Genomic DNA, 27,549 nt, shown 5'->3' on the forward strand with positions numbered 1-27,549 from the left:
CTCATCAAGATCAATTCCATCTGCGATCCGAGTGGCAGCAGCAAGGAAAGTTTCCATAAAGGACCTGAAGTCGTGTTTCTTGGTGTTGGCCACTCGGAGGGCAGCCAGCTTGTCTTCTCGCGCATCTTTGCAGTGGACTCGGGCCAGACACAAAGCAACATCTGCACCACACCGAGCCGAGGATTTTTTCCACTCCTGCACTCGACCAGGGACAGCGTTCAAACGAGCCATCAGCGACTCGAGGTCGTTCTGGAGTGTCTCCCCGGGCCAGAGCGTTGAGTCGATGCGAGATGTGGCGACCTTCAGCCTTGCAAGATAGTCCACAGCAGCTGCAACACGGGACTCCAGTCGGAAAACATTCATGGCAACTTCGTCGTTCACCGGAGAATTGACGGGGTCAAGGTTTGGTTCCAGCCGGCTAGTCTCTTCTTCAAAGTTTTGACAAAATTCTGCAAGGACGATCACCGAGTCAAAGCAATGGTTGAATGAAAAAACCACAGTTGAAAGTGATTGTTGAAGGTTTACCTTCAAGCATCAGAAACAGCTTCTTGGCAAGACCACTCAGGAAGGCCTCCAAGTCATTTTTCTTCTCAAGAGCAGCTTTCAGATTGGTATTTTCTTGTTCAAGCTTGGTAACTGAAGCTAACTTCTCGTCGGCAAGCTTGATCCTCTCAGCTAGCTCAAGGTCTTTTTTCCTTTGGGCTTCCCTCACCTTACCTGCAAGTTACAGCAAGATCAGATTTTGAAACAAATGAAGGGAAAAAGCCGTCGTCGAAGTCTCACCAAACATACCTTCGGTCTCCTCCTTCGCCTTCGTCAGATTCTCCTGAACCAGCTTCAAATTTAGCTCGAGCTGAATGTGCTTGTTTTCCAGTTCAGTGTAGCGAGCCGCAAGGTCACAGGAGTTCTGCGAAGAACCAATCGACTAAATGTCAAAAATAATTCACTTCCGAGTGAAAAAGGAAAAATCACGTATTTCTAAGACTACAGACGAATTCAAGCATTCGACCGTAGTCTCGGGGACTACACCCAGTGGGTGCACTCAGCATGCCCCCACTGATCCTATTGAAGACAGAGTCGACCAGTCGACCGGTTTGCGAAATCCAGTCGCCATAGTCGAATGATGGAAAGACTGAACTTATAAAGCCTAAGGCCGACTGCCAGCAGTCGACCTTAGCCTTGGAGACAGAGTCGACCAGTCGACCTCAAAAAAAAGATGTATTCTTTAAGACTGTAACCGACTGCCAGCAGTCGACCACAGTCTCGGGGACTACACCCAGTGGGTGCACTCAGCGTGCCTCCACCGGTTTGCGATATCCATTCGCCGTAGTCGAATGACGGAGAGACTGCCCTTATAAAGCCTAAGGCCGACTGCCAGCAGTCGACCTTAGCCTTGGGGACTACACCCAGTGGGTGCACTCAGCGTGCCCCCACCGGTTTGCGAAATCCATTCGCCATAGTCGAATGACGGAGAGACTGAACTTATAAAGCCTAAGGCCGACTGCCAGCAGTCGACCTTAGCCTTGGGGACTACACCCAGCGGGTGCACTCAGCGTGCCCCCGCTAACACGGAGTTTAAGTCAACACACCCAGTGGGTGACTACTATAAATTCTGGAAAGAAAAGTTTTTGATAGCGTATCCTAATAGAACAAACGGTGGTCGACTGACCTGAACATTGCTTTGGAGCGCGGAACTGGCGTCGTAAGCTGCCTGGCTCGCATCCCGGATGGTCCTCAACTGCTCCATCATGATCCCTGCCTGGTGTATCGCCTCCTTCGCTGCGCCAGCTTGGTCCTCTTGGACGTGGTGCGTCGTGAAGAGGGAGGGCTGCGGAGCACTCGTCAGCGGATCTGCGAAGGACACAGTGTGTCGAGTGGCGTTTCCCTCCTCCGTGACCAGAGTCTCAGGCACCGTCACATCCTGGGGCACCCTGCTGGCAGACGCTTTCCTTCTCATTCTGTGCTTCAGCAGTTCCTCATCTTCATCATCATCAGGGAGAGTGATAACAACATTGGATGGAGCTACAGAAAAGAATCAGAATTAGAGATCATGAGTCAGTCGACTAGAAACGGTGTTAAGAGTATAATACCAGGTTTTGAGGTTGCTGCGTCCTCCATCTCATGGTCGTCAGCCCGGGCTGAGGTCTCAGAAGTAGCAGCACTGCAACTCCAAAGAATCAGTCGACTAACTCCAGCGCCAACCAGAGATAAAATTCACGCAAAACAAGAAGACTTAAGCAACATGATTACCCTGATATGGTGGGGATGGACACCTTCATCTTTGGCAGGTGCTTGGTCGGCTTTGACGGGGCCGCCCTGGGCTGCTTCGACGCCTTTTCAGTCGGCGCCGGAGAGGTGGTCCGAGGGCGCTTGTTCGACTGTGTGACAGTCGCAACCCCCTTGCCACGTTCAGTCGCAGGGTCATGGACAAGCTTCGACCGCCTTTCCGAGCGCGGTGGTGCAACCTCCTCCTCCTCCTCTTCCTCGTCCTCATCAACATCATCATCATCGTCATCAGTGTCATCATCATCATCCTCAGCGGCGTCCGAGTCCCACTCCTCCTCCTGGCTCTCGCCCCCGCTCGCTTCTCCCTCCTCAGTCGGAGCTTGTGCTCCGTTGGGCATCGAGTACAGCTCAGTGAGGGCCTGATAGACATCCAGACAAAGATCAGTCGACTGATCGGCAGAGAAAACAGAAATAAATGCAACGAGAATACAATGGGAAGTGGAGCAGACATACTTTGTTTGGATCACTGTGGCAGTCGAGTGGAGGAATCCTTCTGGCTCCGTGAGGGTTATCCTTGTTCCCAGTAACAGCGGCCATCCACCTTTCCAGAGTGGCATCGTCGACTGTTTCTAGATTGACCCGAGTCACATCCTCAGTCCCGCAGTACAACCACATGCAATGGCTCCGGAACTGAAGGGGCTGGATACGACGCCTAAGGAAAACCTCCAGGAGATCCATACCCGTCACTCCATCCCGAACCAACTGAACTACACGCTCCATCAGCATCTTCACGTCAGCTTTCTCCTCCGGAATCACCTTCAGAAAGGAGGGCTTGTTCACTCGGTCCATGGTGAACTGAGGGAGTCCACTCGACTGCCCCGGCGTCGACTGATCCTGGCAGTAGAACCAGGTCGACTGCCAGCCTCTAACTGACTCGGGAAATGTCATGGCTGGGAAGGTGCTCTTGCTCCTCACCTGGATCCCCAGACCCCCATACATTTGGACAACTCGGGTTTTTTCGTCGCCTGGGCTCGCCTTCTTCACAGTCTGAGAGCGACACGTGAATATGTGCTTGAACAAGCCCCAATGCGGTCGACAGCCCAGAAAACTCTCACACATGGACACAAACGTGGCAAGATAGGCGATAGAATTCGGGGTGAAGTGGTGGAGTTGCACTCCAAAGAAATTCAAGAAACCACGAAAGAAAATGCTCGGCGGCAAAGAGAATCCGCGGTCGACATGGGTAGCCAGAAGCACGCACTCACCCTCTTCCGGCTGGGGCTGCCACTCTTTCCCCGGAAGCCTCGCAGCTCCATGAGGGATCAGGCCCTCGTTGGCCATGTCGAGGAGATCCTTCTCCGTGATGGTCGACTAGATCCAATCTCCCTGGACCCAGCCTTTCAGCAGGCGAGATCTAGACGAAGACCCACCGCGGCTAGTGGATCACCCCTTCGCCTTCTCCGTCGCTGACGCCTTCTTCACGCGTTCCAGCGCCGCCGTCTTCTCCTTGACCATGGCTGCCGGCGAGGCGCGCGAGGAGAGGTTGTGCGGAGGCGAGAGCGAGCGTGTTGGGCAGAGACGAAGGGAGCAGAGGGACAATGCTGAGGCACTGTTCAAAAAACCCTCGCCGGGCGCATTTATAAGATCCCTTCCGAGTGGATGACAGGTGGGCCCGGTCGATCTAATCATATCCTGAAACAGTTGCGCGAGCGTGATACGTGGCGAAAAAAGCGGCGCGGGGATCGAGGCGTCTATGCCCCGTCCCATCCGAGCGCCGCGGACCACTCCGCTTCGCGCGCTCCCCCAAATTCCGTATCCCGCGGAATCTGCGAATGGCAGATCAGTCTGCCAGACACGGGATTCCCTGCGATCCGTCGCTCGGAAATCAGCGAAGTCCAAAAGATCACTCGACGAAGAAAAAGAATGGATCGAGTCGACTGAAGAAAAGTTGCTCACTATCAACAAAGAGATTTTTTGGTTCAAAGCAACGCACGACTAGCATGCGAAGGTTAATCGGAAACAACATCAACTCCTTCATCACTCAAGCCTCAATCCATTCGGGGGCTAATGATGGAGTCATGTACCTAGGGTAGGGTCACAGACCTGATCTAAGTACCCTGCCCAGGGACATCCTTAGAAGAGATCACCTTCCAGTCGACCTACGAGGGACTCACTCGACTGACTTGAAGGACTCGACCACGAAGACTCACTCGACCACCAGAAGGTCAAGAGGCACTCTGCACTGCAACGGTCTGTAATTAAGTAGACTTTATGATAGTAAAGACACTTTATGTGGGGCGTTACCAGTAACGCCCCGGACTTAACGCACCTTAAACCCTCTCCTATGTGGGCTGGCTGGGGTCCTGGCGCACTCTATATAAGCCACCCCCCTCCACAGGTAGAAGGGTTCGGCACTCTGTAATTCATATACACATAATCCACTCGACCGCCTCCGGGCTCCGAGACGTAGGGCTTTTACTTCCTCCGAGAAGGGCCTGAACTCGTACATCTCTTGTGCTTACAACCTCTCCATAGCTAGGACCTTGCCTCTCCATACCTACCCCCCACTCTACTGTCAGATTTAGAACCACGACAAGATCCGCAAACGCCCCTGCAAAACTCCAAATTCGGGTCAGTAATAGGAACCTTTTCTTCCCATATTTGCTCTGCATAATAAAGGCCTTACCCGTCACGATTTTTCTGGCCTCCTGGTTTTCCTGGAGGCCGCCCTGGGCTTCAACCCGGGCATCGTGGGTGCTTTGACGGACCTTGGTGATCTCGGACTCTTGATCCACAATACTGCGCTCCAAGGACTCGCATTTCTTCCCGGCGTCCTGGAGCTCTTGCTGGATCTCACCGACCCTGGCCTCGTGCTTTTTGCGAGCGGCTCGCTCCTTGGCCGCCTTCTCCTCAGCCTCGGCTAGCGCCTTCTGGAGAGCCTCCACCTCGGTCGCCGCTCCTAATAAATATCATGACACTTTTTTAGTCAGAACAAATTATTCACCCTTCCTGAATATAGACAAGGTTATTACATACCTTGGTTATCCTCCAGTTGTTTCTTCACACGGCCGAGCTCTTCCTTAGTCCGCTCCAGACTCTGCTTTAGTCCGGAGACTTCAGAAGCCTGGGAGGTCGTAGCCAGTAACGACGCCTGCATATTCACATGGACATTTCATAGTTAGTCTCCTGCGAAACTTGTTTGATCCTCTGTCCGGCTTTTCTTTGCGAACACCGGACAGTGTATCAAGGGGTACTGTGTATACTGTGACATTCTTTGTATACATAATTGCGTTGCTTACCTCAAAGCCTATTAGAAGGCTTGTGCAGGCTTCGGTCAGCCTGCTTTTTGCGGACTGAATCTTTCCAAACACCATGCCCATAAGGGTGCGGTGCTCTTCAGTGATGGAAGCGCCTTGCAGTGCTTCCAGCAAAGTATCTGGTGCCTCTAGATGGATAGAGGTCACCGGTGGAATAGGTGCACCTCCTTCTCTTGAAAGAGGATGATGGCCTGATTCCGGAGCCGTATGGGTCTCCGGAATTGTATTCGGCTGGTGGCCGAACTTGATATGGCCCCCATCGTCAGTATCCATGGGGGTTTGCTCCCCCGTGTGCCCGACCACTGAGGTTTTACCCTCCGGCGCTGCCCAGACGGCCTCCTGAGTCTCTCCCGGCCTAGGATCCTTTGGGACGACACCTCGGTGTTATCCATGGCCTTGGGAGAGGAAGCCGCCAGAAGGGTCCGTTGTCCATCGCCTCCGGGTCCAGCGAATCCTCCGATGAGGATCGCTCGAGGTTGGACCAAGCCGGACTGCAAATACGTGATTCAACACATCAATACTATACAGTAGTGAGGCCGGATATATGACCGTGTCCGGGTTTTTTAGTACTCACGATTTGGCCAGGGGCTTGACCCTGGGTGTCCACTCAGAGCTACTGTCGGTGGCCGTGGTGGAGTCGTCCGGAAGGGAAGCTTTCCCCTTCTTAGACGCTTCGGCCTCCAAATGTGTGGAGTCCGTCCTCTTCTTTCTCCCCCTCGCAGGGGGGAATGGCTTTCTTCTTCCCCCTCTTCCTCCTCGTCGTCCTCGGCGGTGGAGGAGTGAACCTCGGTGTCTTCGGACGTCATGTCCGAAGTGCCCTTACGACGGAGACTGCCCCTGGTCTCCTTGGCCTCCTTCTTGGCCTTCTTCTTCGGCGCTTTATAGGGCGCCAGAACCAGCATCTTTGTCAGAACTGGAATTGTTGGGTCTTCGGGCAGCGGAGCCGGATAGTAAATCTGCTCCGCCTTCTTTGTCCAGCCCTGAGAAAAGCAGTAGGGAAGTTTAGGTGTTTCCCTCAAGTATGCGAGTAAAGGATACACCTTGAAAACATGTAAAGACTTACTCCACAGGCCAATTTGTGCCCACGATCCTCAGCCGTGTCCGGCCACGTCTTGCTGGACTTGAATAGCACCTTCTAGATGTCTTCGTGTGTTGTGCCGAAGAACTCCAGTAGGGTCTGGTGCATGGCCGGATCGAACTCCCATAGATGGCAAGTCCGTCTTTGGCATGGAAGCATCCGGCGAACGAGCATCACCTGGATCATGTTGACAAGCTTGATGTTTTTGTCCACCATGTTCTTGATACGCGTCTGGAGCGCTGTCAGCTCATCTAACGAAGACCAGTCCAGGCCCTTCTCGGGCCAGGAGGTGAGCCGCCTCAGAGCTCCGCATCGGAATTCGGGAGCCGTGACCCAGGTGGTGTCGCACGGCTCAGTGACGTAGAACTGCTGTTTTTGCCACCCTTTGATGGTCTCGATAAATGTACCTGATGGCCATGTAACGTTGGGCATATTGCTCACCATGGCGCCTCCGCACTCTGCGTGTTGGCCGCCCACCACCTTCGACTTCACATTGAAGGTCTTTAACCACAATCCGAAGTGTGGAGGGATGCGGAGGAAAGCCTCGCACATGATGATGAACGACGAGATGTTGAGGAGAGAATTTGGGGATAGATCATGGAAATCTAACCCGTAGTAGTACATGAGTCCAACGACGAATGGGTGGAGAGGAAATCCCAGCCCACGGACAAAGTGGGAGAGGAATACGACCATCTCATGGGGCTCCGGAGTGGGGACGATCTGTCCCTCGGTCGGAAGTCGGTGTGCGATTTCCTTGGCCAGATACCCGGCCTCCCGGAGCTTTGTGATGTCCTTCTCCTTGATGGAGGAGACCATCCACTTTCCCTGCGCACCGGATCCGTACATGGCTGGAGTGCTTTCTGGGGGTGGAAAGATGAGAACCTGGGCGCTGGAGCTCGAGAATGGGGGAAGTAGAGAGGAAGAATGCATGGGTGAAAGAGGTGGATCCTTATCTCTTTATAGAGGCAGTGAATATCAAGCGCCTCCCCACTTGCCCTAAAAACTCGCTTATGCCCGAGGGTCGTGCAAACGGTACAGTGGGATTACCCATGCCCGTACTGATGAGAATCCCACAATAAGGGGACACGATCTCTGCTTTGACAAGGCGTGCCAATGAAACCGCATCTCGAAATATGGAGCGGTGGGCTAAAGAACGGTTCGAATAAAGACCGGATAGTGATGTGACATCATGCTATAAAAACTTGTCAGCAGATTGGACTCGTGAAGTATTATACTCTCTGCGGTTGTGTGTGGTATTTTTTTTGCAGAGTCGGACACGTTTCCTGTGTTCGAAGGAAGATTTGGAGTATTTGGAGGAGGAACCCACCTTGCAATGCCGAAGACAATCTGCGCGCTGGACACCTCGTCATTGAAGCCTGGTTCAGGGGCTACTAAGGGAGTCCTGGATTAAGGGGTCCTGGGACGGCCAGACTATGTGACATGGGCCGGACTGATAGCCTATGAAGATACAAGACCGAAGACTCTTTCCCATGTCTGGATGGGACTCTCCTTGGCGTGGAAGGCAATCTTGGCGACCGGATATGAAGATTCCTTTCTCTGTAACTGACTTTGTACAACCCTAGTCCCCTCCGGTATCTATATAAACCGGAGGGCTTAGTCCGTAGAGATAGAGATACACAATCATAATCATACATGCTAGACTTCTAGGGTTTAGTCCTAATGATCTCGCGGTAGATCAACTCTTGTAATACTCATATTCATCAAGATCAATCAAGCAGGAAGTAGGGTACTACCTCCATAGAGAGGCCCGAACCTGGGTAAACATCGTGTCCTCCGTCTCCTGTTACCATCGACCTCAGACACACAGTTCGGGACCCCCTACCCGAGATCCGCCGGTTTTGACACCGACACCCACTCCTTCCTTTCTCCCTTCCGGAGATATGGTAGGAGGAGGTGGAGCCTGCCCTTTCCATCTATTTGGGTGTGGCTGCCCTAAGGGGGCGCACCAGCCCATATGGGCTAGTGTGTTCCCCTCTACTTGGCCCAATAAGGCACAATACTCTCCCGGTGCCTCCGGAACCCCTTCCCGCATTCTGATAACTTTCGGGTGCATTCCGAAACTATTCCGAAGACCAAATAGCATCGTCCTATATATCGAGTTTTACCTCCGGACCATTCCGGAGCTCCTCGTCGTGTACGTGATCACATCCAGGACTACGAACAACATTCGGTCACCAAGCCACATAACTCATATAATACCAAATCGACATCGAACGTTAAGCGTGCGGACCCTATGGGTTTGAGAACTATGTAGACATGACCGAGACAGCTCTCCGGTCAATAACCAATAGCGGAACCTGGATGCCCATATTAGCTCCTACATATTCTACGAAGATCTTTATCGGCCAAACCGTAATGACAACATAGGTAATTCCCTTTGTCTATCGGTATATTACTTGCCCGAGATTCAATTGTCTGTATCTTCATACCTAGTTCAATCTCGTTACCATCATGTCTCTTTACTTGTCCCATAATACATCACCTCAAGACTAACTCCTTAGTCATTTTCTTGCAAGCTTATGATGTGTATTACTGAGAGGGCCCAGAGATACCTCTCCGATACTCGGAGTGACAAATCCTAATCTCGGTCTAAGCCAACTCAATAAACACCTTCAGAGATACCTGTAAAGCATCTTTATGATCACCCAGTTACATTGTGATGTTTGATAGCACACAAGGTATTCCTCCGGTATCAGGGGGTTACATAATCTCATAGTCGAAGGAATAAGTATTTGACATGAAGAAAGCAATGGCAATAAGCTAAATGATCATTATGCTAAGCTAACGGGTGGGTCTTTTCCATCACGTCATTCTCCTAATGATGTGATCCCGTTATCAAATGACAACACATGTCCATGGTTAAGAAACCTTAACAATCTTTGATCAACGAGCTAGTCTAGTAGAGGCTTACTAGGAACACGGTATTTGTTTATGTATTCACATATGTATTTAAGTTTTCGGTCAATACAATTCTAACATGAATAATAAACCTTTATCATGAATAAGGAAATATAAAATAACAACTTTATTATTGCCTCTAGGGCATATTTCTTTCAGCGTCCTCTCATGAATAATACCATGTTCCGCACAGAATAGATCGAATTCATTAGAAAAGTACTCTCCACCTCGATCGGACTCGTTTTATTTTTTCTCAAGTTGGTTCTGAACTTCTGCAAGCTTCGGCTCGGATCATCCTCGCAACCCGCGGCGCACCTCGTGATGAGGCGAGGCGGACGGCGGAGGAGATGGAGCGCGCGTGTACAACTACTCTTCCCAAGCTCCCAATGACACGTGATAGAGCAACCCTTATAGAGCGGTCTCACTCTTCTTACTGTAACAGTTTGGGACTAAACTTTCCACGACTTACCATACACTTAAATGGGCCTTAGAGATTAACTAGGGATTATTGTCTTATATATGCCCAAGCCCATCTATAATTCATCAACAAACAGACCTACAACCAAAGTTTAAGATCGCGGGCTAACCCATTTCGCGGCTGGCTCATGCAAACGCTACAGCCGCTATAGCTGGAGATAGCGGCCGCTAACCCAGTTCGCGGGAACAGTAACATGTGCATATTTATCTCAAAAAACAGGGTATTTTTCAGCAGAAAACAGAGGATTTTCTAATGCAGAGGAAGCAGAGAGCAGAAGTTGATGGTCAGAGCTGGTTCTTGTTCTTGATCTTCATTTCCTGCTTGTTCTTCATCAACATTTGGCACCACCTGAACCTGAACTGCTATACCTGAACCTACAAGTTTGCAATGCAATTTGCAATCCCATAAGCCTGACGTGCTGCTCGTGGTCGCGGAGTCGTCGTCGTGTAGAGGCCCCTCGTCGCCGGCTGCCTTGCCGTGGTCGTTGCCTTGCTGCCTTGCCGTGGTCGCGGAGTCGTCGTCGTGCAGAGGCCCCTCGTCGCCGGCTGCCTTGCCGTGGTCGTTGCCTTGCTGCCTTGCCGCCTCTCCCGTCATTGGATCCGGTTTCCGGCGAAGCAGCAGCCGGCCTCCCGACCGCAGCAGAACGGCGCAGCCGCCGCAACCTTTTTGGTGGGAGGGAGAGAAGGGAACAGAGAGACGACGCTAGGTTTCGTGGAGGAAGTGTTATCTATCCGCAAAGCATTTGGGCTGACCGCTATTTGGGCCTCTCTTTTAGAATTTTGGCTCATCCGAGCGAAACTGAAGCGAACGCAAAGTCAAATCGCGTTGTTTCGCGGGCGATCGCGCGATTAGCGGCAGTTAGCGTTTTTTAAGGCATTGCGTCGCGGGGAGGCCTCCAGTCCGCGATTGCGCCGCGATCGCTCACTTTTCGCCCGCGATCTAAAACTTTGCCTACAACCTTAAGTACATCACATGCAAATACCCAACACATCATGATTACAACTCAGATAGATGTGCTTGAGAGAATAGTAACCGTAGTCTCAAAGAACAAACACCGATAGAAATCTTAACCGAAAGTAATAAGCGGAAGTAATTTGCAAGGGAAATGAAACCGGATGATGCTTGATGACGACAAGTGATTTGGTAGACTAATTCACTCTTCTACAAAAGAGCTACCGGACTACTCCCTCCGTTCCTAAATATTTGTCTTTCTAGAGATTTCAACAAGTGACTACATACGGAGCAAAATGAGTGAATCTACACTCTAAAATATGTCTATATACATCCGTATGTGATACTCTATTTGAAATTTCTAAAAAGACAAATATTATTACAACTGGACTTTAGTCAGTTTGCAGCAGTCGTCACGCTCGGACTCATTACACATTTGACTTCAAAGCTCCTTTTGGTTACCCACAGTAGAAAAGGGAGAAGTGTCTATTGGTTGGTAGCAAGTCACGCTTCAGGCTGATACATTATTACAGCTAGACTTTAGAGATGATACTACATAACTTTCCCGCAAAGAAAAGAAAAAGACAAGAGATAACTGCATATAGTCTTCGACATCCTTTAGTTGCAGGGCTCACAGCCCCAACCATTCCTTGTCGAATGTGGAGTCATGCGTGCTTACAGTTGCACTGGTAAATGTCTGTACTGTTGGGAAGCTTGGGCCTTAGATGGAACAAGTCATTGGTCCATTATAAACCAAGTCCCGCCACTTAACGTTAAAATGGGCACTTATCCCTTCATCCCTAGTAGATATTACTAAACAGTAGAACTCGGCTAGCTAGGAGCCTCCACAGCGTTTTCACGCTCTCAGCCATCGGATCACTCAAACGTACGGTCGAGATCAGCTCTCGGCGTCCCAGGTTGCTCACGCACTGCACACACGTCTCGCGGGCTGCTGCTCCGCAGAGCGAGTTAGTTTTTCTCTCCATAACGGGGCCTTCAAAGGCCCACGTCTTTTCATTTGTTGGATGCTAACACTAACAGCCCAGGTCGTCCACGTTCCATCGCTATCCTCCCCAACGGAGCAGTTTGTCTGTTCGTTGCGCGTCGCCATTTCTGGCTCCTCTATGCGCGGTCGTTCTTTATGTGCCGCCGACCGCCGTTCTTTCCTCCTCGATGCGCCGTCGTTCCACCATCGGCGAGCTTCTTCTTTGCGACTGCCTCCGCATCGATTCCGTCTCCCGCCCTATATCTGCAGCCCCTTCCTTACTGTATTTTAATTTCGTGTCTTTTATCCTTCATCCGTGGCGGCTGCGGCGGCAGCCGCACCGTCGACGACCTCTCTAAAAATACGGCGACACAGATGGGCAGCGGCGGGATGTTTTCTCACCTTCCTACGCGTGGCAGTGTTTATGTGATGGCAAGATGATACGGGCGACGAGGGGATGGGGCTGACAGTGCTACTCTTCTCCGTTGAGATCCAAATGAGCAGTTATCATATTGCAACGGAGAGGATAGCGATGAAATGTGGACGACCTGGTCTGTTAGTGTTAGCATCCAAAAAATGAAAAGACATGGGCCTTCGAAGGCCCGGTTATGGAGAGGAAAACTAACTCGCTCTGCGAACTTTACTTTCTGTTGTGACAGCTCAACATTTATCAAATAATTCTATTATTGTTACTCTTCTTAAAATGGACGGGCGCGGCAACGCGCGCCTATATGGTCTAGTAAAGAGGAGAGCACCCTGTATATGTACAGTTGATGATGATTAATAAAGAAAGACTCCCCTCTACATCTTTGTGTCCATTTACTTTCTGTATCTGTGTGTGATCGACTTCGACGCTCGCTCCCGCTCCGCAACCTTGGACCGGACTCGCCGGCAGGAGTTGCGGAACACGTTATCAGCACGCTTCGCTCCTCCAACTCTCCATCAAGCCTGCGTCAAGCCTGCATCGAGCAGGCTTTCGTCGATCTCGCGGAGGTATGGATCGAAATTTGTTCGCAAAAGTGGATTCGCCTTGTTGTTGTGATTCTGTCTTTGCGATCCCGCAATTTTTCGAATTAGTTTTACCTATGGTGTAGATTTGTCTCGCGAGATCGCGGCTGACCTGATGTCGCCCGCCAACGCGGATCGATCTTGCATGTAGAGGAATTTGTTAGACTACACTGCAGGGAGACGGTGCTCCATAAGCACGGCACCGCCGCGATGCACATGATTTGCATGCGTAGTCTCGCTGGTTCATGCTGTCCTGACGACGGATGAAAGAGGCGACGACCGTCTTTCCGAGTTCATTGTGCTGCCGTCCCCCGGTGTGTGCGCCGTTGACGACAACGTCACAGCCATGGCCATGCGGCCGCACGCATGCAAGCCGTTGCATGCAACATCTTGGCTACACTGGAACGGCGCCGCTGCGTATTCAGAATTTCAGATCCGACCACAGCCGTGTGCAGATGACGACGTCTGCGCCGGCTCCAACCATGAGCTGTGCCGGCCACGAGCTCCATAAGCTAACGCCACTGAACATCCCGCACGCGTCGCCTGACTCTGCTGGCCACAGCTTAGCTGCGCCGCCACGCCGGCCCCGCTGGCCATCGTCGTAGCAGCGTGATGGCCTTGGCGCGTGACTTCCGCACCCGCGTCGCCGTACATCTTCGGTTTCCCGCGCGCGTCCGAGCCGCCGTGCATGGTGCCGATGCACCGGCCACATACGCGAGCTCCGCTGGCTCGCCGTCGCGCCAAACGCCAGCCAGGTCGTGCCCCGCCGTGAGTTAGCGAGCCTTCCCGTGCCTGTAGCACTCCGTAGTACTCTGCGGCCCGTGTCGTGCCCCGCTTGCGCCACACCCCCGCCGTACGCCGCGTCCCGAGCTCGCCGCTCGCTGCAGCGCGTGCTGGCCGCCGCTACGCGGGCAGGCACCAGTCGTGGCCTCATCGCCACGCACGTGCAAGCCGACGCCTCGCGTGCGAGCCGCCGCACCAGGAGCGCGTGCCGGGGCACCTCACACCAAGCGCCACCACGCCGCGGTCAACGACCGCCGCCGCTGCTCGGGCGCTACGGGAAACCCTAGCGCACCCCCCTAGTGGGCAGTGCAGCAAGCAGGCCGGCCCAATGGGCCCCGGTGGACAGGGCCGTTTGGTAGCTGCATTGAAAAGAAAAAACTGTGGCTGGTGCGTACAAACCAACGGCCTGGACGGGAAAACGCTGCTGCATGCGCAATTTTGCATTTTGGCCCTCAGAGTTTTCCGTAATTACGCGCATTTAATTCCTGCTGAGTTGTTTTGCGTGTAAGCGCTCGGTTTAACCTGTTTTGGCCAAAAATGCAAGTTTAGGCTTACATAAGAGCCTCGGGAATTTGATTTTAGGGCCAATTTTTCACTTCTAGGGCGCGCTTAACATGCTATCTTAATGTACATGCTTTTATTATATGTTTTTACTGTTGTAGATTAATTGATGTTTACTTTTAATCGCTATGTAATGCATATTTTAGCATGTTATAAATATCGGAATGTCATTTTGATGAATAAAATGTATCATCACCACTTTTACGTCGTGGATTGCCTGATGTAACCACTTGATAATAGTTGATGGCCGGAATCAATAAACCGGGAGTCCATCGAGTTGGCCCACAAGGGATTCTACTACCCCACCGAGCATTCGACGTGGAGATCATCCGAGGGTTCGCGTGACCCTAGAGGGCTATAGGCTCATGGACCTAGATGGTCTTCGCCACTCCTAGGGTGAATGCGCGGATAGTGTATGGGCTACGGTACCCCCACCTTGTCATTCAACGTGGAGGTTATTCTCGAGCCTGAATGACTTAGGGCGATAGACTTGGAGACTCGGATGGTCGCCGCTACTCCTAGGGTGAATGCCCGGTTGCTGCACTTTCTTCAACTCAACCTCTGTGGCACCCCGTAAAATGTGTACGTGGTAGACCGAAGTGCCCTAGTCTTTTAGATCACTCTCACAAGGGTGGTTCGAGAGGCTGGAGCACATTGTTTGTCCCCATGAAGAGGAGTAGAACCATTGTTGCGCAACCGCTTGGGGGTGGTCTACATTGTCTAGGGGGAGCACCATCGGCTCCTACGGCAACGCCTTATAGGTGCCCACGGTAGAGCCATTGGTGTCCCCCTTCCATGACACACAAACTCGATGGTGATGTTATCCTGGCAAAAGCTCTCCTATGTGGAGATGCTTAGCCGCCTCGACATCTCGACTAGAGAAAATGCCCCCCTCATTTACTCTCTTGGCTTCCCATTTGTTTATAATTCCCTAGATTAAACTGATACATTTATCTCCGGTGGGTTGTACTCTATCAGAGCAAAAACCTTATTCATCATTTGGCGTTTGGATGATGTTGCATTCATCCATTTATTCCTTTATTTAATCATGATAGCTTGTTATGTTCTGAAATATGTGCACTTATTATTTATGTAGCTTCTTCCTCGCTACATTATATTAGTTAGATGTCATATTTTAGAACGCATGTGGCACCCGAGTAGAGGAAATGTGCCTTGTTGATAGCAGTACAACTAATACTATTTTATGAGCAACTAAGTACTTTGAGTCCATTAAAAGTCTCCGGGAATATTTGTGACAATCACCTACTGCGGTTCGAATATATTCGGCTCTAGACGAGCCACCTTCATACTTTCTATAGGGACAACTCTGATCATTAATGATACGTTGTACCTAGAGTCAGACTCGTGCTCTTTTGAGCTTAAAGACATCCGCGCTAATGGTTTCCACGTCGAGACCGATGATGACTATGGCCAAGTGTGTATACTCATCATCGAGCAGGATGCACATGGTAAACATGCTATCGAAAGGCTTCCTCCATTCAACACAGGGCTATACTACGCTAAGATTGTAGCACCGCCCGTGTACACTACCCTCAAGACCGTCTTTAGAAGCTCTGAACTCTTCTGCCTCTGGCACGATAGGTTAGGCCACCCCGGACTTAGGATGATGAGAAATATAATTAACAACTCGCATGGCCATAATGTTAACGTGAAGAACTTCCCGAATCCGATGATTTCGTGTGCTCCGCATGCGCTAAGGGGTAGTTAGTCATTAGGCCATCGCCCCTCAAGGTGAGGGATGAAATCCCCGCGTTCTTAGAACGTATCCAAGGGGACATATGCGGTCCTATTCAGCCCCTCACGGGGCCGTTTTGGTACTTCGTGGTGCTCATTGATGCTTCCTCTAAATGGTCCAATGTTTGCCTGCTGTCAACACGGAACCATGCATTTGCAAAGTTGATCTCTCAGATCATACAAATGAGGAGTAATTTCCCTGATTATCATATAAAGTCTATTCGAATGGACAACGCCGGAGAATTTACTTCAAAGGCGTTCGATGATTATTGCATGGCAATGGGAATCAAAGTTGAGCACTCGGTACCACATGTTCATACACAAAATGAACTTGCCGAGGCATTGATTAAAAGAATTAAATTCATTGCCCGGCCGCTCCTTCAGGGTTGTAATTTACCAACTAAAAGTTGGGGCCACGCGGTGTTACACGCGGCCAATCTCATCAACTTTCGACCATAGGCCTACAACATCCACTCTCCTGTTCAACTTGCGCAAGGGTCGGCACCAAAAATTTCCCACCTTTGTAGGTTCGGTTGCCAGGTATATGTACCAATACCACCCCCTCAGCAATCGGCGATAGGCCCGCTCCGTAAGTCGGGGATATACGTTGGTTATGAGACTGTGTCCATAATCAGGTATCTAGACCCCATGACAGGTGACTGTCACACGGCTCGTTTTGCTGATTGCATTTTTGACGAGGATCTTTTCCCGACTTTAGGGGGAGAGAATCAACCCCTTGATGCTAAAAGTCAAGAAATCACGTGGCAAGCCACGGGGATCCACGCTCATGACCCGCGCACTGCTGAGACTGAGAGAGAAGTCCAAAAGATAATAGATTTGCAGTCTTTAGCAAATCAACTGCCCAACCGCTTTAGTGACTTAAAGACTGTGACAAAATCGCATGTGCACGCGCGCAATGCACCGGAAAGGGTTGAAATACCGAAAAAATGATGGTATACCCGCTCCCGTCCAAAGGCCTAAAAGGACGAGAAATCTGGCTTCTCAAATCCCAAGTACTCGGGGACGCCTGACGAAAAAGGATAAGAGAGATTTATCGCAGCCTGTCGCCAAAGTACCCCAAATTGAAACGGGGAGCCAGTCGAGACCTGGCACAAGTACGGAAAATTCAGTGCACGAAATTCTGGACTTAAACTTTCCCATAGGGGAAACACCCAGCGGAGATGTGAGCGCACACATCGGCGCGGGAAATCTAAAGGACCTTGCTCCCATAATGGGAAATTTGGTAGAGCAAGTGTTTGCGCCGGATGCACTCCATGACGAAATGGCCATAAATTATATTTATACGGGGAAGTCCCTGAACCGAGCAACGGTGATTGTCGACATCAACTTTGCTACGAAAATTGCCTCAATCATAGATCTTGACCCTGAGCCTAACACGCTCGTTGATTGCAAGAAAAGGTCGGATTGGAAAGATTGGCAGCAGGCAATTACTGTCGAATTATTATCTCTCAACAAAAGGAAGGTGTTCGGACCAGTTTGTCGAACTCCTCCCCACGTTCGCCCTGTTGGCCATAGGTGGGTTTTTGTTTGAAAGAGAGATGAAAATAATAAGGTAGTACGGTACAAAGCAAGGCTCGTCGCTCAAGGGTTCACTCAACGACCAGGTGTCGATTTTGAGGAGACTTATCCCCGGTCATGGATGTAGTTACCTTTAGATACTTGATCTCGATGGCAGTAAACATGGGCTTGAAAATGATACTAATGGATGTTGTCACTACTTACCTGTATGGTAACTTGAATTCGAACATATACATGAAGGTTCCAGAAGGTATCCCTGTTCCAAACCATGATAGAGCAAATAGGGGTCTATACAGTGTTCAACTTCAAAAGGCACTGTACGGACTCAGACAGTCTGGTAGAATGTGGTACAATCGCTTAAGCAATTTCCTTCATGAGAAGGGCTACACGAGCAATAAAGATTGCCCATGTGTTTTTATACGGCAATCCCAACATGGATTATGTATAATCTCGGTGTACGTGGACGATTTAAACATAATCGGCACCTAAGGATATTGAGGAAGCGAGTTCCTACCTGATGTCGGAATTCGAGATGAAGGATTTGGGTAAAACCGAGTTCTGTCTAGGTCTGCAACTTGAACATTCCCCTGATGGGATTCTAGTGCACCAGTCGGCCTACACCCAGAAAGTGTTGGAAAGAGATTTGATAAGGCATATCCTTCTAAGACCCTGATGGTCGGGAGGTCTTTACAGCCAGACAAGGACCCGTTCAGGCCAAAGGAAGAGGGGGAGGAAACTCTGGGACCAGAGGTTCCTTACCTGAGTGCAGTTGGAACACTCATGTACCTCGCAAATTGTACACGGCTAGACATAGCTTTCGCCGTTAGTTTGCTTGCTAGGTACAGTTCTAAGCCTACCAAGAGACATTGGAAAGGCGCCAAGGACATCTTCCGTTACCTGTACAGGACCAAAGATCTTGGCATGTTTTATAAGGAATCAAGACCTATCTCTTATAGGCTATGCTGATGTTGGGTGTCTGTTGGACCCACATACTTCTAAGTAATAGACTGTATATGTTTTCATTTATCGTGTGGAACCGTGTTTTCCTGGAAATCTTCCAAGTTGAGTCTTGTATTGACTTTCACGAACCACTCGGAAATCATAGCACTATCCGAAGCATCACGAGAGTGTGTATGGCTTCAGCGGATGATCGGCCACATTCAGCAGACATGTGGGCTGAGCACCGTACAAACCCCTACCATTATCTTTGAAGATAATACTGATTGTGTTGCACACATTCAGATGATTATGTGAAGAGTAATCCCATAAAGAATATTAATCCTAAGTTCTTCTATGCACATGAGATGCAGAAGATGAACAAGGTGAGAATCTTGCATGCTAAGTCCGGTGCTAATCTTACTGATTTGTTCACTAAATCATTACCGACGCCATCTTTCGAGAGATGTGTGCATAGAATCAGCATGATGAGACTTAGGGAGATGCAAGGTTCAGGGGGAGAAACTTCACAAACTCATCATTAAAATCTCGGCCCTGATGATCGAGTACTCAACTTGATGGTTGAGTGGATTGTACTCTTTTTCCCTTGAGTGAGTTTTTCCTGATGTTTCTCACACAAGGTTTTTGACGAGGCAATTCGTGCAACATAACAACATATACTATGTGCTCTTTCTCCATATTTTTCCCACTGGGTTTTTCGGAGTTTTGAGACATGGATATATGGATAACTGCCCAAGGGGGGGCGTTGGGAAACTTGGGCCTTAGATGGAACAAGTCATTGGCCCATTATAGACCAAGTCCCTCCACTTAACGTTAAAGTGGGCACTTATCCCTCCACCCCTAGTAGATATAAAAAGGAGAGCACCCTATGTATGTACAGTTGATGATGATTAATAAAGAAAGACTCCCCTCTACATCTTTGTGTCCATTTACTTTCTGTATCTGTGTGTGATCGACTTCGACGCTCGCTCCCGCTCCGCAACCTTGGACCGGACTCGCCGGCAGGAGTTACGGAACATGTACTACATATCGATTGAGTTGCATGGCTGGAGTTGAACGCGCGTGATGTACGTGCAGGTGCGAGTATAAATACAGTTACCTCGGAGCCGCGTGCACCACTCACCAGACGAGCAGAATTACTACCTCGGTTGGTAACTGTATTTGCGAGGAGATCTGTAGTAGGAGTAGTAGTGAGTAGTGACAGGGATGATATGTGTTAGGTACCGAATCGATCTAATCAATATGCTCCAGATACAAGTCTCGAATTCGAATTACAACCAGCCTCTCGCTGTTGTGGAAGAAGGGGAAGTAGGTGGGGAAGGAGAGGAGAGGAGAGGAGAGCCGCCGGTTCCTGATCCTTCTGGATGCCTCTCTTCTTGCGTGTGAGGGGATAAGTAGTCGTCAGGGTGGTACGGGCTCAGCGGCCCCATTCCGGCCCGACAAATCTCCTGTTGGATTGTAAGACCCTCTTGGGCATGTTGTCGATGCGCCTTGCCACCAGGCCGTCGTTGGTGACGTGGCTGGCTGCCATGGTAGACCCCTTGGTCGTGGCTGTCGAGGCAGGTCGTGCGTTGACATCCCTTCCTCCTTGAGAGCTGCCTTGTCCCCAAGCCAGGAGAGAGGGGTAGTGGTCTTGCATCGTCTTGGCATCTTCCCAGGTGGCGTCGAGGACGAAGGGATCAGACCAGCGCACGAGCACCTATTCATGTCGTCCCTGCGGGGTGTGGCGCCATCTTGTACTGATGATCTCGACTGGAGTCAGAGGATCTTCAGTTGGGGTTGGTAGCGTCGTCTCGACTGGAGTGGCAGGAGATAAAGCTTGGCGTAGCTGCGACACGTGGAAGACGGGGTGCACCTTGGCGCCGGCAGGCAGCTCGAGGTCGTAGGCGACGGGGTTGACGATGCGGGTGATCTTGTAAGGTCTGAAGTAGCGGAAGGAGAGCTTGTGGTTGGATCGATGGGCCACCGTTGTCTGCACATATGGCTGTAGCTTGACGAAGACGGAATCCCCGAGGACGAAGGAGCGATCGGAGCGTTTCTTGTGAGCTTGACTCTTCATGATGTTGCATGCTCTATGCAGGTGCTCCGCTAGAACTTGTTGCATGTGCTTGCGCTCTTTGAGCCAGTCTTTGAGCTGTGGCAGCTTGCAAGTGGAAGCGGCCTCGATTCCCCAATGACGTGGCCCGTGGCCATAGAGAGCTGCAAAAGGTGATGTATTGAGGGCAAAGTGAAAACTGGAGTTATACCAAAATTCTTCAGTTGGCCGCTCAGTGTTGTGATCATTGAGCATTGCGTCTGATCGGACGATACCGCTGACATCTTCAGTTGGCCGCTCAGTGTTGTGACTGTCAGGTGCTGTTCTATCCAATCAATGTTCATAGGGCTGTGCTTGCGTAACCAATCCATTCCCAGTATGGCGTCACACGATCCGAGTTTGATAACCTTAAAGTCAGTCTTGAACTCGTGCTCATGAGCGATCCAGGAGCAGTCAGGGATATAGTGGGTGCAGGGAATGGTGGCGCCATCTGCAATGCGCACACGGCATGGTCGTGCTAACAGAGTGATCCCCGATAGCTTGGAGGCAAAAGAACTATCCACAAAGGAGGTGGAACTGCCAGAGTCAACCAGAAGCAGTACTTCATGTCCTTGCACCCAGGCTTGGAGTTGCAGAACACCAGGAGCGGATGAACCATCTTCCGCCTGACGGGACAGAGTGCACAGATTTTCTTCGTCGGAGATCGGCGAGTCTGGTGGTGATTCTGACACAGCATCGTCCATACTGAACATGGCAAGTAGCTAGTTCATCCACAATGTGCATCTGAACTGTGGGCGGGCACGCGTGGTCCTTGTCCCATTTTTCGCGGCACTTGAAGCAGAGTCCCTTCGCGCGCCGGAATGCACGAAGGGCGGCCACCTTACTAGCTTCAGATGTCACTCGGGCAGCGTCAGTTCCACGCCTATCTTCAAAACTTGCTGTAGGCGTGGTAGGTCGCCCAAAGAATGGTGGTGACGCCATCCTGGGAGCTTGGCCTTGGCTGCGGTTGGCATGTGGAAAACACCCGTACGGTAACTTGCCGTCGGCCACTTCCTCCTGAAGTAGGGCCAGCGAGCATGCCATGTCCAGGTCCGGTGGGCGCTGCACGAGCACCACTGCTCGGATGTCCGGTCACAGTCCCTCGACAAAACGCATCAAGAAAAAACATGGGTGAGTAGATTCTGAGTATGAAACCAGGTGATTCATCAGAGATTCGAATTGCTCAATAAAATCAGCAACAGAGGTGGTTTGTTTGATGGCATAAAATTGGCGGATGAGCATCTCGTGCTTATCACGCCCGAAACGAATGCAGAGAAGAGAGACAAAAGTCTCCCAGTCCATGCCCATAATTTTTTTCTGCACGGACTGCAGCTAGATCCCTGCTGGTCCGGAGAAATTGAGAGTCGCCATTGGCACACGATAAGAGTCGTGGATCGAAAACATCTGAAAATACTGCTCGCAAAGAGTTTTGCAGAGTTGTGGGTTCTCGCTGGTGAATAAGGGGAAATTCACGGGCGGTGGTGGCTGCCCCATAGTGGCGAGGACAGAGGACGACAGAGGAGGTGGATGGGGAACAACAAGCGGGAGGGAAGGCGTACCCGTGACCGGGAGTACCACCGACGACTCTGAGGTCCCCGGTGATGGCCCCCCGGTAAGATCGACATCGCCGTGGCCACTTGGCCCGTGGAGGCTTCCTCGCGCGGTGGAGGGCGGCTGCGGAGTTGGAAGCACGGGCGCTGCTCCACTCGACGGGTGCGGCGTGGCCGCTTGGAGCGAGGCGACCGTGGTCTCCAGCTTGGTGAAGCGGGCCTCCAGATCGGGCTTCCAATGAAGCAAATCGTCGATCTGGGACGTCTGCGCTTGCAGTTGCTTGAGGACGATGGCGGAGTCATTCTTCGCATCTTGGTGAAGCTTGTCGAGATACTCCTTGAGCGCAGGATCCATGGCGGCAAGGAAAACTTGCCGCGCGTGGACGCGGTGACGAGTTTCCAGGATGAAACGCGACAGATTTGATGGTGTGTGGTCTCTGATACCAGGATGTTAGGTACCGAATCGATCTAATCACTATGCTCCAGATACAAGTCTCAAATTCGAATTACAACCAGCCTCTCGCTGTTCTTGTGGAAGAAGGGGAAGTAGGTGGGGAAGGAGAGGAGAGGAGAGGAGAGCCGCCGGTTCCTGATCCTTCTGGATGCCTCTCTTCTTGCGTGTGAGGGGATAAGTAGTCGTCAGGGCGGTACGGGCTCAGCGGCCCCATTCCGGCCCGACAAATCTCCTGTTGGGCTGTACGATCCTTTTGGGCCTGCTGTCGATCCGCCTTGCCACCAGGCCGTCGCTGGTGACGTGGCTCGCTGCCGTGGCAGCCCCCTTGGTCGTGGCTGTCGAGGCAGGTCGTGCGCTGACAATATGGCGCCGGCGGAAGGGAACGTGAGTAGGAAGACGGCGTGCGTCACTGGAGGCAGTGGGTACATCACCTCGGCGCTGGTCAAGATGCTGCTGGAGAAGGGGTACGCCGTGTAGACCACCGTCAGAAACCCCGGTAATTGCTTGCTCTAGATCTTCATTTACCTCTGGTTTAATCATCAGAACTTACTGAATGAAGCTGGTCATATGCGTCGTGGTGTCTTGGATTCTCAGATGATGCGGAGAAGACCGCGCATCTCAAGGCCTTGGCAGCGCTCGGCCCCTTGGAGGTCTTCCGCGCCGACCTGAACCAAGAGGGCAGCTTCAACGACGCCGTCGCCGGCTGTGACTACGCCTTCCTCGTCGCCGCTCCGGTGACCCTCTTGCCGGAGAACCCTGAGGTAAGCAGCAACCACCAAACTCCAGTTTTAACATCACTGAGGCTATGGTATAACCCACTATTGAGTATTGACTGCGTTTGCTTTGCTTTTTTGTGTGTTGCTGCCTGTGATGTCAGGAAGAAGTGATCCAGCCGGCGATCCAGGGAACCCTGAACGTGATGAGGTCGTGCGTGAAGGCGGGGACGGTGAAGCGCGTGGTCCTCACATCGTCGACGGCCGCCATCTCCAGCCGGCCGCTGGAAGGCGACGGCCATGTCCTGGACGAGGAGTCCTGGTCCGACGTCGAGTACCTCAGGGCCAACAAGATCGGTACTTGGGTGCGTACACACCTATCGTCTGTGCATGCATCTTCACTTTCTTCAGTCAAGTTGAAAGTAGCATAAGCAAGTTTGCAAAAATTGAGTGGACACCGGCTGCAAAACTCCTCCCGTGCATACCCTCTCCGATCTGCCGCCACCTGTCCCCTGTTTGCATCCCACGGCATCCGCTCTCGCCCGCTCTGGCACTCCTTTCTTCGGCTCGTTCGGTCTCTTCGGGCGCTTCGGCTCGGCTCGATCGGTACGCACGATCCCCATCTCCATCTTGTTCGACGTCCAGCGGACAGCCATGGCCGAGCGATAACGGCTGAGCGATGTGGCGGCGCCGGCGGGGCGGAGTGGCTTTGACAGCGGACCAAGAGGCATCGTCGACACCTATGCCCACGACACCACGAGCGGTGCGCGTCCGTGGGAGAGCTGCTCAACCTCCCGGCGTCAGAAGACCCAGATCAGACTACCAGCCGCCGTGGCCGCCGAAGTTGGACATGGAGGCGCCCCTGCTGGCTCACGGCGTGCAGCACCCGCTCGGCAAGTACCTACGTGCATGGCGCCAGCGTGCTCTCGTGGCCATGAGCTCACTAGATCTGATATCCGTATTCACCCACTGTTTGTAAACCAACAAATGAAACAACTGAAAGAATTCGTGTTGCCGATTCAAAAAAAGTGCAGCTTTTCATTGGTGAACCAGCTCCTTCCATAATAGTTTGATTTTTGTAGCTTTGTGGTCGTAGGAATTTTCTTTTCAATGGGCATAGCAATTGTAAATTTGTAATAGCCTCTCTTCTTAGAGCATGACTGTATAATACTCCCTCCATCCCAAAATAAAGTGTCAAAACTTTGTACTAGCTCTAGTACAAATTTGTACTAAGCTCAAGATACTTATTTTGGGACGAAGGGAGTAGTAAACAAAAACATGTTGCCCTGTTTTGCAGCAGCTGTTCATGTCGGTTGCTTGGATTGCATTGTTATGTGCTCTATGTTGCCGACACCATGACACACAATTTCTTTGTGTCCCACAAAGCCTCCTACAGTTTAGATGTCTGATGTCTGAATTAATAATTGTTGCACTGATAGTTCAGGTTTGCAAAAATAGGTTTTGAGTGGCCTTATGGTTATCTTGGATTGACAGATAGCTAAGCTAGGATGAGGGAACAAGTAATGGTTAAACGGAGAAGCCGATAACCGAGAACATGAAGTAGACCGTGTTAAGTAGACTGTATTATTTTTGCGTTTTCATGGCCTGCTACGTGGTCAGAAAAGATGTCAAAACGCTCGCTGATGTTCTGTTGAATGGAGTTCAGAGTTCTTGATTGCAAATTTTCTAATCTGTAAAAGGATATATACCTTCGATCATCTATAAATTGGAGAAAAAACTGATGTTTTATATCGTCTTTGATGTCGGGGGTTTTTCACAGCTAATTTGTCTTTTACATGTTCATATCTTGATTTTGTTGCAAATAGGAAACCACAACTAGGTCCTGCTAGCTCTTACATAAGAGAACCTCATTTCATCTCTTTTTTAGAAAGGATGACATTAATGTATCAAAAGTGAAAGCATGCAGATTTCACATTTTAGATTACTGAACATTTCATAGTACTCATATAGCCCTGATTTGAAAGTGATTACAATTTACAAATGGATTCAAATTGGTCTGAAATTTAAACATTAAGCATCTTGCGGCAGCACTGTGGGCAGCAACCCGTCCTCATCTGTGTGGCTTGCATGATCCAGGCCGGCGGCAGTCCCGGACTCCGGCGTGATGACTCCTGTACTTCTCGGCGGAGGCGGCACATCAGGCAGCGGGTGCATGACCCGTGGCTGCCATGTCTGTCGTTCAGGCCCGTTGCGGCCATGGGAGAGAGAGAGGGCGTTGAGGCGTTCTGGGACGGATGGGGCGGTGCGGCCATCGTTATCGCTCCGATCGCTGCAGTGAGCGCCGAACAAGAGAACCCACGGCCAGCCGACCACCAGTCCGATCGCGTGGAGAAGACGGCTTCGGTCGATCTGCCATGGAAACCCTCGATGCTGGGAAGGGACTGAGGGAGCGGCGCGGCCGTGAGCGTGGGAGGCGGCGGCGTCGCAGATCAGATGAGTTCCTCGTGGTCGTTCGATTGTGGAGGAGCCGAGCCGGTTGTGCTTTCTTTGGCTCACTCGTATACAACCAGATGGCTCGTTGGCTGAAGCGATCGATAGGAGCGAGCGCCGTGCGATGGAACGGGAAGACAGGTGGCAGCAGATTAACTTGGGTACGCACAGGATGAAGTTTGCAACCGGTCTCCACCAATTTTTTTTCCCGTAAGTACGTGTCGTTTTGGCGTTGCAGGCATACCCTGCCTCGAAGGTGCTCGCGGAGAAGGCGGCGATGGCGTTCGCGGAGGAGAAGGGCCTCAGCCTGGTCACCGTGTGCCCCGTCGTCTCGGCGGCAGGGCCCCGGCGACAAAGGTGACGACCAGCGTCCCCGAGATCCTCTCCTTGCTATCCGGTACGTGAGGCCTCAGAGTAAAACGCACGCACAAAAATTATGGAGTGATGCATCTGTCGCGGTGGTGTGTGATGGATGATTAATTTCAGGCGACGACGACATGGTGGACAGACTGGAACTCATCGAGCAGGCGTCGGGGTCGATCCCGCTGGTCCACATCGACGACGTGTGCCGCGCGGAGATATTCGCCGCCGAGGAGGCCACGTCGGGGCGGTACATCGTCTGCACCCTCAACACCTCCGGCGTGGCGCTCGCCCACTTCCTGGCGGCCAAGTACCCGCAGTACGAAATCAACACAGATCAGTACGTACACGATCGACCTGTTACGTAGGAGTACAAAGCTACCAGTTGTGCGATGCACTACTGACGCGTGGGCTTCTGTCTGCCTGCAGTATTGGTGGTCTTCCAGAGAAGCCCAGGGTGTGCATTTGGTCAGACAAGCTCGTCGAGGAAGGGTTCGAGTACAAGTACAATAACCTGGACGAGATATACGACGACGCTGTCGTGTACGGAAGGGCCCTGGGAGTCCTTCCATATTGACATGATGGGCCTCTCCATTGTGTGATCTTGGAACAAAACGATGGATGTGCTTGCAAAATAAATCCTCTACGGCGTCCTGGCCTTAGGAAGGCTAGTTTTTTACTTTGTTCTTTTAGTTGTGTCGTTCTTCACTGTCTCGGTTATGACTGTGACATTGGTTTGTGTAGTAGAGTAGTTGTCTCAACATGGTGGACTTGCCTCCAACATGATCGAGATGTGGGGTTTGTGTCACCTCGATTTGGGGTTCCAGATTGTGTTATCTGGTCAACCAGGGATTTATCTTCAGCTCCTTTGTGTCACCTTCTTACAAGCATTCATTTAAAATTTCAGTTATTTTCCTCAGTCTTTTGTCGGACAATTTATAGCCTACAATTGTAACTCATTTGTAAAACCACTAAGATGAACGTCCACACACACATTGACAAGCCCACTATTTATCATAGAAGATGCTAATGTGTTGCATTAGGGGTTTCGTAGTCTTCAGTCTACCTTGGATTGGCCCATCGCCCAAACATTACTCATGCCCAACGTATGCCGCCTAAGACATCCACCCTAGTCGGCTTCCCTGATATTAGTTTCCCCGTTGAATGTATTCCTCGACCTCCCCCGCGTCTGATCCACCAAAACTGATAGGAGAGACCGGAGAGACCTTATTCCAACACGTCATTGCCGCGACCACCTTATAGATTCATTACTTGGCTGGCAAAGAAGAGGAACTTGTTTTCTATTTTTGTTTTCATTTCTTTTTTTAGCAAAACACAAGAATTTTTTCACAAGATACATGGACACTTATTTTAACTTATGAATGCTTTT

The 27,549-nt window shown here is 51.0% G+C and overlaps 1 pseudogene; it reads left to right on the top strand.

Annotated features, from left to right (window-relative positions):
* Nucleotides 1–22,998: 22,998 nt before the first annotated feature.
* LOC123042244 (anthocyanidin reductase ((2S)-flavan-3-ol-forming)-like) lies at nucleotides 22,999–26,564 on the top strand (annotated as a pseudogene).
* The last annotated feature ends 985 nt before the right edge of the window (nucleotides 26,565–27,549 follow it).

The sequence above is a fragment of the Triticum aestivum genome, chromosome 2B, assembly GCF_018294505.1.
Source record: "Triticum aestivum cultivar Chinese Spring chromosome 2B, IWGSC CS RefSeq v2.1, whole genome shotgun sequence".
NCBI lineage: Eukaryota > Viridiplantae > Streptophyta > Magnoliopsida > Poales > Poaceae > Triticum > Triticum aestivum.